Source organism: Diceros bicornis, chromosome 33 (genome assembly GCF_020826845.1).
Source record: "Diceros bicornis minor isolate mBicDic1 chromosome 33, mDicBic1.mat.cur, whole genome shotgun sequence".
Taxonomy (NCBI): domain Eukaryota; kingdom Metazoa; phylum Chordata; class Mammalia; order Perissodactyla; family Rhinocerotidae; genus Diceros; species Diceros bicornis.
The window spans coordinates 38,865,938-38,876,768 of record NC_080772.1 but is presented as its reverse complement, the minus strand read 5'-3'; positions in this window follow the sequence as shown (position 1 = coordinate 38,876,768).

Below are 10,831 nucleotides of genomic sequence, written 5' to 3'. Positions count from 1 at the left end.
ATATTAGCAGTTCTAGACTATTTATTCTTTACTGTCTTGGGAACCATACCTCTACTTGATTAGCCTGGAGTTTATCAATGGACATGAAGGAGGGAGAATGCTTTTCATTTCAACATAAACGTCAGGATGCTTTAGAATGGCTTGATCAAGCCTCAGGCCTAAAGTATCTTCATAATCATAGGGTAATAATAATAATAATCGATCTGGTGTCAAGATGGCAGTGTAGGTGGCCTCTTAACTGACCTCCTCCCATGGACACAACAAATTTACACCTACTCCTGGAAGAATTACCCCTGAGAGAGAAATGAAAACTGTATAAAAATGACCCAGTAACAAAGGACAGTGCTGACTGAAGTGGAAGAGGCAGAAATTCCTTTCTGGAGAGAAAAAAGCCACCTTCACAAGCCATGGCACTTCACAGCTGGGAGCAATCCTAAGGTATGAAGCCTTCCCTGGAGGAGTGGGGGATCTGAGTGGGGGGAGCATTACCACAATAAGCAGGTTTGCACTCAGTTCAACAGAGACAAGTGTCGTAATATCTGGCTTTGCTGGCTGCTAACAACAATGGGGAATACCCCTAGAAAAGCTATCATACATAAAAGAAAAAAAACTTGCTCTTATAGGGCCCATACCCAAATTCACCCATTTCAGAAAGCAACCTAAAATCACCAAAAAGAGAGGTGCACAGTCCTTTGGTGAAAAGAGACTCACTTGATAGTCTCTGGGTGCATCTTGGTGAGAGGTGAGACCTCCCCAGGGACTGAGACATTGGCGGCAGCTATTACTGTGACCTAGTACAGGCGTGCTGACACAGATACTGGCAGATGCCATTGGAGTTCTTCCCCTGGCGCCAAAAAACGCACCTGGAGGAGGTGGCATGGGCTGGAGTTGAGAGGATGAGCGAGGTTCTGACTTCAATCTGGATTCACAGGAAAACTCGCTATCCTTCTTTGACTTCAGAGTTTTCTAACTCTCTCTCAAGCTGCTGCTGTTAGTCTTCTCTGATGTGTCTTATTTCAAATACCAAATTACTCACCAGAAAATTCTCGTCCATAAATTAATTGCATTTGCTCACATATACATTTATATTTATTTTCAATTAACTTTGAACACATGATAGGGAAATACATTCATCTTCTCACTGAGAACTGCTCACATAATTGCTTGGTATAGTAATGCTCAACAATATTGAGCTGATTAAAAAATGACAAATACGGTGACCAGCTGCCCTTTTGCTGTCGAATAATGTGGAGGATTGAGCACTGTACTGATCCATTAGCTAGTTCCGGGGCTAGCCCTTCTCAAGTCGTGTACAGTTTCCCTTTCAGAGTGAGGATAAATTTTTACAGCTTTGTTCTTAGCTTAAGAAAGAAAGGAATTCACATTTCAAGAGGATGTGTGTACCTAGCTTTGATTTATAAATTGGGTAAATTAATTCAAGATACAATACATCAGACAAAGTTTCTGACTTTTCAAAGATACATCATTGGTCCAGTGAATAAGGCCAAGGTCTCCGCAAGAGGATCAGTGCATATGGTTGCAATATTATCTCACTTGTTTCTAACCCACCCATATCTTAATACTTATTTTGTCACTAGTATTTCAAACCTGACTTCTAACTTCCTATCAACTCAGTTTCTCTAATTTGCTGACCTGATGGATAGTCTTGACTTTCTTTTTTTTCTCCCGTTCGTATCTGTCTGTGATCTGTCTTCTCCCTTCTGGTATGGTGCTTGTTTTAGATTTCTCTTGTGCTGATTGCCAAATTTAGCTTGCGTCACCCCTCTCTCTTATGGGCAGATCTGACAATAGAATGTTTTTCCATTGCTTGTTTTGAATACTAGCAATTATGTCCTACAGACTATGAGCTCTGCTGCTGCTGTTCTTGTTAATAAACAATTCGGGAGCTGCTTTTCTCATTTGTCGAGGGTCTATACTATGTGTGAGGTACTTTGTTATTGTTGTCATTTATTTTTTATAATTTAAACTATTATTGATTTTATCCACACTCAGTAGATGTTATTGTCACTGTTTTGCAAATAATTGAAATAAGATTTGCCCAAATTTTCACAGTTTTCACTAGTCAGGACTCTTTCTATTGCACGTGAGAGAAATCCAACTCAAATTAGCTTAAACAAGAGTTTTGATTGTCTCAGGTTCTTGGAAAGTTGAAAAGGTTAGATTTTAGGCATCTTTGGATTCAGGGATTCAAACCATGTCGTCAGAAATTTGTCTCTTTTTTCACGTCTCAGCTCTCCCTCCATGTTGGATTTATTTTCTGGCAGCTACTTCTCGTGCAGTAACAAGAATGGTTGCTTGTGGATCTAAGCTTACATTCTACTTGTAAGGGATCCCAGAGAATACACCAAGTGGATAGCTTCAGAAAAAGCCCTGGAGGTGAGTCTGAATTGACTTAATTTGGATTCCATGCCAATCTGCAACCAGCCATTCTGGCCAGGGTGATTGGGTTCTCTGAGTAACCCATCCTGTGTTAGGTGCCACCCTTGGAGATGGAAGATGGGGCGAGAATCCTGAGCCACTTGGACTGCAACTAGGGATGGGAGTGTTCTCCAAAATGTGCTAGGGCGAAAGAAAGCACATGACCACTACAGATTCGTAGATGGCCAAGTCAGAATTTCAACCTCAGTTTTTGTGAATTAGAACATCAATTTGAAAATATAGTCATCCATTCATTCAACAAACATCTAGGCACTTTAAAAAGCTAAGGAATGCAGTGATTAACAAGAAAGATGGTGTGTCTGCTCTTACAGAGCTTACATCCTAGGTCAAGGCAGAAAATAAAATACTCAAAAATAAAGGCATAATATGATTTCAGGTAGCAGTAAGTTCTATAAAGAAAATTGCATATTAGGGAGTTAGAGTGACTGGGCTGAGTGAGTGGTTAATTTAGTTAGTGAGGTCAGAGAGGTGACATTTGTGCAGGGACAGAATGAAGGGAAGTCGTGAGCTATGGGAAGATCCCAGGGAAGAACATTTCCATAAGATGGACAGCAAGGGCCCTGGAAGATGATTTATTTGGCTTGGATTCTCTTTTCACTTAATTTCTCTTTCCCTCCTTACTAGATGTCAAATATCTACCATTCTATCTTTTGCTGTCATAAGTAAATCTGAACTGGTGACTACATGGGTTCTTAATTTTTGTTCCTGGTTCCTAAAACAGTCACTGTAATGGTGATTAAACGATGAGAATTTAATTTTGTGGTCATACTAGACTTCAGAGCTGTACTAGCACCTCTATCTCCATTGTTAACACTATTCTCTTTTCTCAAGGTGGCAGCTGTTTGTCACTTCCAATGCCTCTATTCTCCCCAGCCACTTCTTTTGCTTGTCTCCTTGGCTGCTTAGATTTGCTTATTTTTCTTATTCTTTCCCTCTCCTATATCTTTTTCTGTTGCTTGGTCCAGACAGCTTGGATTCTGCAAACTGGTTTGGCTCTTATACTACTCATTACTATCTATTTAGAGAATATCCTTTCTTTCTGTGTAACAAATTGACCAATCATTCCACATTCTGTGCAATTTGCAGTTCTTCTATTCTTAACATTTTTGCCATTCTTCTCTTTTCCTTTTCCAGAGGTTCTTACCCCCTACCTGATAGAGTGCCATTCTGAAAGCTTGAAGCTGCAGGACAGCTGATCTATCAGAGTCATCGTTCTATTTTGTTTTCTTCTTGCTCTTTGTAGCCTGCATCCACACTAAGCCAAGCATTAGGGTCTTTGCTATTTGTGAAATCCTTTAATATTTTTATTAAAATATAGTTGACATACAGTATCCTATCAGTTTCAGGTATACGTTATAGTGATTTGATGTTTATGTACATTACAAAATGATCACCATTGTAAGTCTAGTTACCATCTGTCACCATGCAAACTTATTACAGTATTATTGACTGTATCCCCTATGCTACACATTACATTCCCATGACATTTATTTTATAACTGGAAGTTTGTACCTCTTACCTCCTTCACTTCTATTGCCTGCCCCTAACTCCTCCCCCATCTGATAACCACCAGTTTATTTCCTGTATCTATGAATCTGTTTCTATTTTGTTTTGTTTATTCATTTGTTTTGTTTTTTAGATTCCACATATAAATGAAATCAGATGGTATTTGTCTTTCTCTGTCTGACTTATTTCACTTAGTGTAATACACTCTAGGTTTATCCATGTTGTCATAAATGGCAAGATTTCATTCTTTTTTATAGCTGAGTAATATCCCATTGCATATACATATATATCACATATTCTTTATCCATTCTTCTGTTGATGGACACTTAGATTGCTTCCATATCTTAGCTATCTTAGCTAAATAATGTAGCAATGAACATGGGGTGCACATATCTCTTTGAATTACTGTTTTCATTTCTTTTAGATCAGTACCCAGAGGTAAAATCGCTGGCTCATATGGTAGTTCTATTTTTAACTTTTTGAGGAACTTCCATCCTGCTTTCTGTAGTGGCTGCAGCAGTTTATATTCCCATCAACAGTGTACAAGGGTTCCCTTGTCTCCACAGTCTTTCTAATACTTGTTATGCTTTGCCTTTTTGGTAATAGCCATTCTGACAGGAGTGAGGTGGTATCTCATTGTGGTTTTGATTTGCATTTCCCAGATAATTAGTGATGTTGAGGATCTTTTCATGTGCCTGTTGGCCACCCGTATGTCTTCTTTGGAAAAATGTCTATTCAAGTATTCTGCTCATTTTTTAATCAGGTTGTTTGTGTTTCTGATATTAAGTTGTATAAGTTCTTTATGTATTTTGTATATTAACCCCTTATCAGAGGTATGATTTTCAGATTTCTTCTTCCATTCAGTAGGTTGTCATTTCTTTATGTTGATGATTTCCTTTGCTGTGCAAAAGCTTTTTAGTTTGACCTAGTCCTATTTGTTTATTTTTGTTTTTGTTGCCCTTGCCCGAGGAGACTGGGCCAAAGAAATATTGCTACGACTGATATCAAGGAGCTGACTGCCTATGTTTTCTTCTAGCAGTTTTATGGTTTCAGGTATTGCATTCAAATCTTTAATCCATTTGGAATTTATTTTTGTATATGGTGTAATATAGTGGTCCAGTTTCATTCTTTTGCATGTGGCTGTCCAGTTTTCCCAACAACATTTATTGAAGAGACTGTCTCTTCCCCATTGTATATTCTTGCCTTCTTTGTCATAGATTAATTGACCATATGTGCATGGGTTTATTTCTGGGCTATTTGGTTCCATTGATCTATGTGTCTGTTTTTGTGCCAGTATAATATTGTTTTGATTACTATAACTTTGTAGTATAGTTTGAAATTAAGGAGTGTGATGCCTCCTGCTTTATTCTTCTTTCTCAAGATTGCTTTAGTTATTCAGGGTCTTTTGTGGTTCTATACAAATTTTAGGATTCTTTGTTCTACTTTTGCGAAAAATACAATTGATATTTTGATGGGGATTACCTTTAATCTGTAGATTGCTTTAGGTAGTATGGATATTTTAACAATATTAATTCTTCAAATCCATGAACACAGTATATCTTTCCATTAATTTGTTTTGTTTTCAATTTCTTTCATCAATGTTTTACAGTTTTGCTTGTACACGTCTTTCACCTCCTTGGTTAAATTTGTTCCTAGGTATTTTACTCTTTTTGATGTAATTGTAAATGAGATTGTTTTCTTAATTTCTCTTTCTGATAGCTCACTATTACTGTCTAGAAATGGAACCAATTTATGTATGTTAACTAGTATCCTGCAATTTTACTGAATTCACTTGTTAGTTCTAGTAGTTTTTTGGTGGTGTCTTTAGGGTTTTTTATATATAGTATCATGTCATCTGCACCTAGTGACAATTTTGCTTCTTCCTTTCCAATTTGGATGCCTTTTATTTCTTTTTCTTGCCTAATTGCTTTTGCTAGGCCTTCCAATACTATGTTGAATAAAAATGGTGAGAGACATTCCTGTCTTGTTCCTGATCTTAGAGGAAAAGCTTTCAGCTTTTGACCACTTAGTATGATGTTAGCTATGAGATTGTCATATATGGCCTTTATTACGTTGCAGTATGTTCCTTCTAAACCCACTTTGTTGAGAGTTTGCATCAAAAATGGATGTTGAATTTTGTCAAATGCTTTTTCTGCATCTATTTAGATGCTTTTTCTGCATCTATTTAGATGCTTTTGTGATTTTTATCCTTTGTTTTGTTAATGTGGTGTAACACATTGATTGATTTGCAGATGTTGAACTGTACTTGCATCCCTGGAATAAAACCCACTTGATCTTGGTGTGTGTTCCTTCTGACGTATTGTTGAATTCTATTTGCTAATATTTCACTGAGAATTTTTACATCTATGTTCATCAGGGATATTGGCCTGTAGTTTTCTTTTTTTGTGGAGTCTTTGGTGTTGGTATCAGGGTAATGCTGGCCTCATAAATTGAGTTTGGAAGTATTCCTCCCTCTTTAATTTTTTGGAATAAATTGAGAAAGATAAGTATTAACTCCTTTAAATGTTTAGTAGAATTCACCTGTGAAATTGGCCCTGGACTTTTGTTTTTTGGGAGTTTTTAAATTATTGATTCAATTTCATTACCTGTAATTTGTCTATTCAGATTTTCTATTTCTTCATGATTTAGTCTTAGAAGGTTGTATGTTTCTAGAAATTTACCCATTTCTTCTAGGTTTTCCAATTTCTTTGCATATAATAGTAGTGGTCTCTTATGATCCTTTGTATTTCTGTGTTGTCAATGTAACTTCTCCTCATTCATATCTGATTTTATTTATTTGGGCCCTCTGTCTATTTTTTCTTGATGAGTTTGACAAAAGTTTTCTCAGTTTTGTTTACCTTTTCAAAGAACCAGCTCTTAGTTTCATTGATCTATTCTATTGGGTTTTTTAAGTCTCTATTTCATTTATTTCCACGCTGATCTTTATTATTTATTTTCTTCTACTAACTATGGGCATTTTGTTTGTTCTTCTTCTTTCTAGTTCCTTTAGGTGTAAAGTGAAATTGTCTATTTCAGATTTTTCTTGTTTCTTGAGATAGGCCGTTATCACTAGGAACTTCTCTCTTAGAATTGCATTTGCTGCATCCCATAGATTTTGGAAAGTTGTGTTTCCATTTTCATTTGTCTCAAGGTATTTCTTTACTCTCTCTTGATTTCTTCACTGACCCATTGGTTATTTAGTAGCATCTTTTTTTTTTTTTTTCTTCCAGTTTTCTTCTTGTAATTGATTTCTAGTTTTACATCATTGTGGTCAGGAAATATACTTAATATGATTTCAATCTTCTTAAATTCACTGAGTCTTATTTTATAGCCTAACATGTGATGTTCCTGGAGAATGTTCCATGTGTACTGGAAAAGAATGTGTATTATTCAGTTTTTGGATGGAATGTTCTGTATATATCTATTAAATCCATATGTTCTAATGTGTCATTTAAGGCCAATATTTCCTTATTGAGTTTTTGTCTGAATAATCTATCCATTGATGTAAATGGAGTATTAAAGTTTCCTACTATTATTGTAGTACTGTCAATTTCGCCCTTTATGTCTGTTAATATATCCTTTATATATTTAGATGCTCCTATGTTGGATGCAAAAATATTAAGAATGTTATATCTTCTTTTTGAATTGACCCCTTTATCACTATGTAATATTTTTCTTTGTCTTTTGTTACAGTCTTTGTTTTAAAGTCTGTTTTGTCTAAGAGTACTGATACTCCAGTTTTCTTTTCATTTCAATTTACATGGAATATCTTTTTCCATCCCTTCGTTTGCAGTCTGTGCATGTCTTTAGGTCTGAAGTGAGACTTGTAGGCAGCATATAGATGGGTCTTGTTTTTTTTATCCATTCAGCCACCCTATGCCTTTTGATTGGAGCATTTAGTCCATTTACATTTAAAGTAAGTATAGACAGGTATGTATCTATTGTCATTTTGTTAGTTGTTTTCTTGTTGTTTTGTAGTTCTTCTCTGTTTCTTACTTCTTTTCTTGGTCTCTTCCCTTGTGGTGTGATGGTTTTCTTCAGTGTTATGTTTGTGTCCATTTATTTTTGTTTTTGTGTATCTATTGTAGGTTTTTGGCTTGTGGTTACCATGGGGTTCATGTATATCAACCTATATATATAGCAGGCTATTTTAAGGTAACAGACACTTAAGTTAAAATGCATTCTAAAAGCACTTTTTTACTCCCCACCCCAATATTTTACTACATTTTTACTCCCCCCAATATTTTATGTTTTTGACATCATATTTTACATCTTTTTATTTTATATGTTGCTTAACTACTTATTGTAGTTATAGTTGATTTTACTACTTTTATTTTTTAACCTTCATACTAGCTTTTTAAGTGGCTGACCCATTGTCTTTACTAAATATTTGCTTTTACCAGAAAGATTTTTTTCTTTCATATACTTTCTTATTTCTAGTTATGGTCTTTTCTTTTCCACTTAAAGAAGACGCTTTAACATTTCTTATAAGGCCAGTTTAGTGGTAACAAACTCCTCCAGTTTTTGCTTGTCTGGGAAAATTTTTATCTCTCCTTCAATTCTGAATGATAACTTTGAGTGGTAGAGTATTCTTGGTTGTAAGTTTTTTTTCCTTTCAACACTTTAAATATGTCATGTCAGTCTCCTCTGGCTTGCAAAGTTTCTGCTGAAAAATCAGCTGATAGTCTTATAGAGGTTTCCTTGTATGTGACTTGTTGTTTTTCTTTTGTTGCCTTTAGGTTCTCTTTATTTTTAACTTTTGCCATTTTAATCATAATACATCTTGGGGAGGATCTCTTTGGGTTCATCTTGTTTGGGACTCTCTGTGCTTCCTGGACTTGGATGTCTGTTTCCTTCCCCTGGTTAGGGAAGTTTTCAGCCATTATTTCTTCAAATAAGTTTTCTGTCCCTTTCTCTCTCTCTTCTACTTCCGGGATATCTATAATGTGAATGTCAGTAAGCTTGATGTTGTCCTAGAGGTTTCTTTAACTATCCTCATTTTTTAAAAAGTCTTTTTTCTTTTTGCTGTTCTGATTGGGTGATTTCTACTATTTTGTCTTCCAGACCACTGACACATTCTTCTGTATCATCTCATCTGCTATTGATTCCCTCTAGTGTATTTTTCATTTCAGTTATTGTATTCTTCAGTTCTGATTGTTTCTTTTTTATATTTTCTAACTTTTTGTTGAAATTCTCACTGTGTTCCTTCATTCTTTTCCCGAGTTCAGTAAGCATATTCATGACCATTACTTTGAACTCTCTGTAAGAAAAATTACTTACTTCTGTTTCATTAAGGTTTTTTCCTAGGTTTTATTTTGTGCTTTCATTTGGAACATATTCCTCTGCCCCCTCATTTTGTTTGACTTTCCATGTTTGTTTCTATGAATTAAGTCAAACAACTACCTCTTGCAGTATTGAGGAAGTGGTTTTGTGTAGGGGTGTTTGACAGGCTGACTGGAGCCAGAGTTGGCAAAAGCTTGGGGAGTCCTGGAGTGTGCTGCATCCAGGCCACCTTGGTGGGATGGCTGGAGCTGGTGGGGGAAGGGACCTGGGTGTACTTGGGCAGCCTTAGCAGGCTGGCTAGAGTGTCTGGACTGTGTCCCCACCCACACTATCAAGGTGGAGAGGGAACACAAAAAATAGTGCTTGCCAGTGCCTCCAACCCCAGAGAGAGTTACAACAGTTCCCTGACCACTTGGCAGACACTCTAGGAATAGTAAGTGGATTTATTCATCATATATTCTAGATGACCTTTAAACTGCTATTTTTTTTACCTGTGCCTCAGGGTGAGAAGCTATGTAGGGGCTCCTCACAGTGATAACCCTCCCTGCTTAGGACACCACTTTGGGGTGGGGTTCCCATTGATACCATGTCTCTGCCTCTCCTAACCATCTCTATGTGGTCCCTCTTTCATTTGTTATGCAGAAGCTGTTCAATCAGCCCTCAGTTCTTCTTCAGGAGGAATTGTTCTATATGTAATTGTAGATTCAGTGTGTCCATGGGAGGAGATGAGTTTAGGGTCTTCCTACTCCACCATCTTGGACTTGATCTCCCCAAATCCTTTAAATTTAATCTTGGCAATGTCTATCACATCCATGTTTTTTTCTTGCTACCTTCAACATGACCAACCTAATTCAGATCTCTGGTAGCAACCTTTACCTGGTCACATCTATCTCTATCCTTCTTGGTCTATCTTTTACATTTCTACCAATATTATTCCTAAAATACTGCTTTAATAGTGTCATCCCTATGATCAAAATCAAATCATCAGATAGAATGAGGTAGCAACTCTTTAGCCTGGTATTCAGTATACTTCATGGTAAGTTATGAATCTACAATTTCTGACACTAATCTTGAAGCCTGTCTAGGATGTCTGCTCTTGATGCAAACTAATCCAAGCCCTATCTCTGAATGCACATTGAACCATCTTGATTTCACACTTTTGTTTCTACACTTGACTTCCCCTTGCCTGAAATATTTTCCTCATTCTTCTTTATCTCTGTAAATACAATTGGTAAAGAAAAGAAAAAAATCCAGTTCATATTCTTTATCTACTTTGGAGTCCTCTGTAATGATCCAAGTTGGAAGTTGTCATTACTTCCCAAATTCCGTTTTATAATATATGTAACTCTTTTGTCTGCTATTGTTAATTGCTTTTCCATATGTATAGAATACCTCTTCAACTTACTTGCATTTCTCCTTGTCCTTGCATTTCTTTCTGTCCTTCTTAGTGCCTGCCTAGTGTTCTTTTCAAAATACACATATCGGCTGATTTTTTTTCCTTTATTAATGTAGTTTTGTGATAATATAGAAGACCAGGCAGGAAGACTAAGCTCAGATATATATATATATCCATATCTATTTG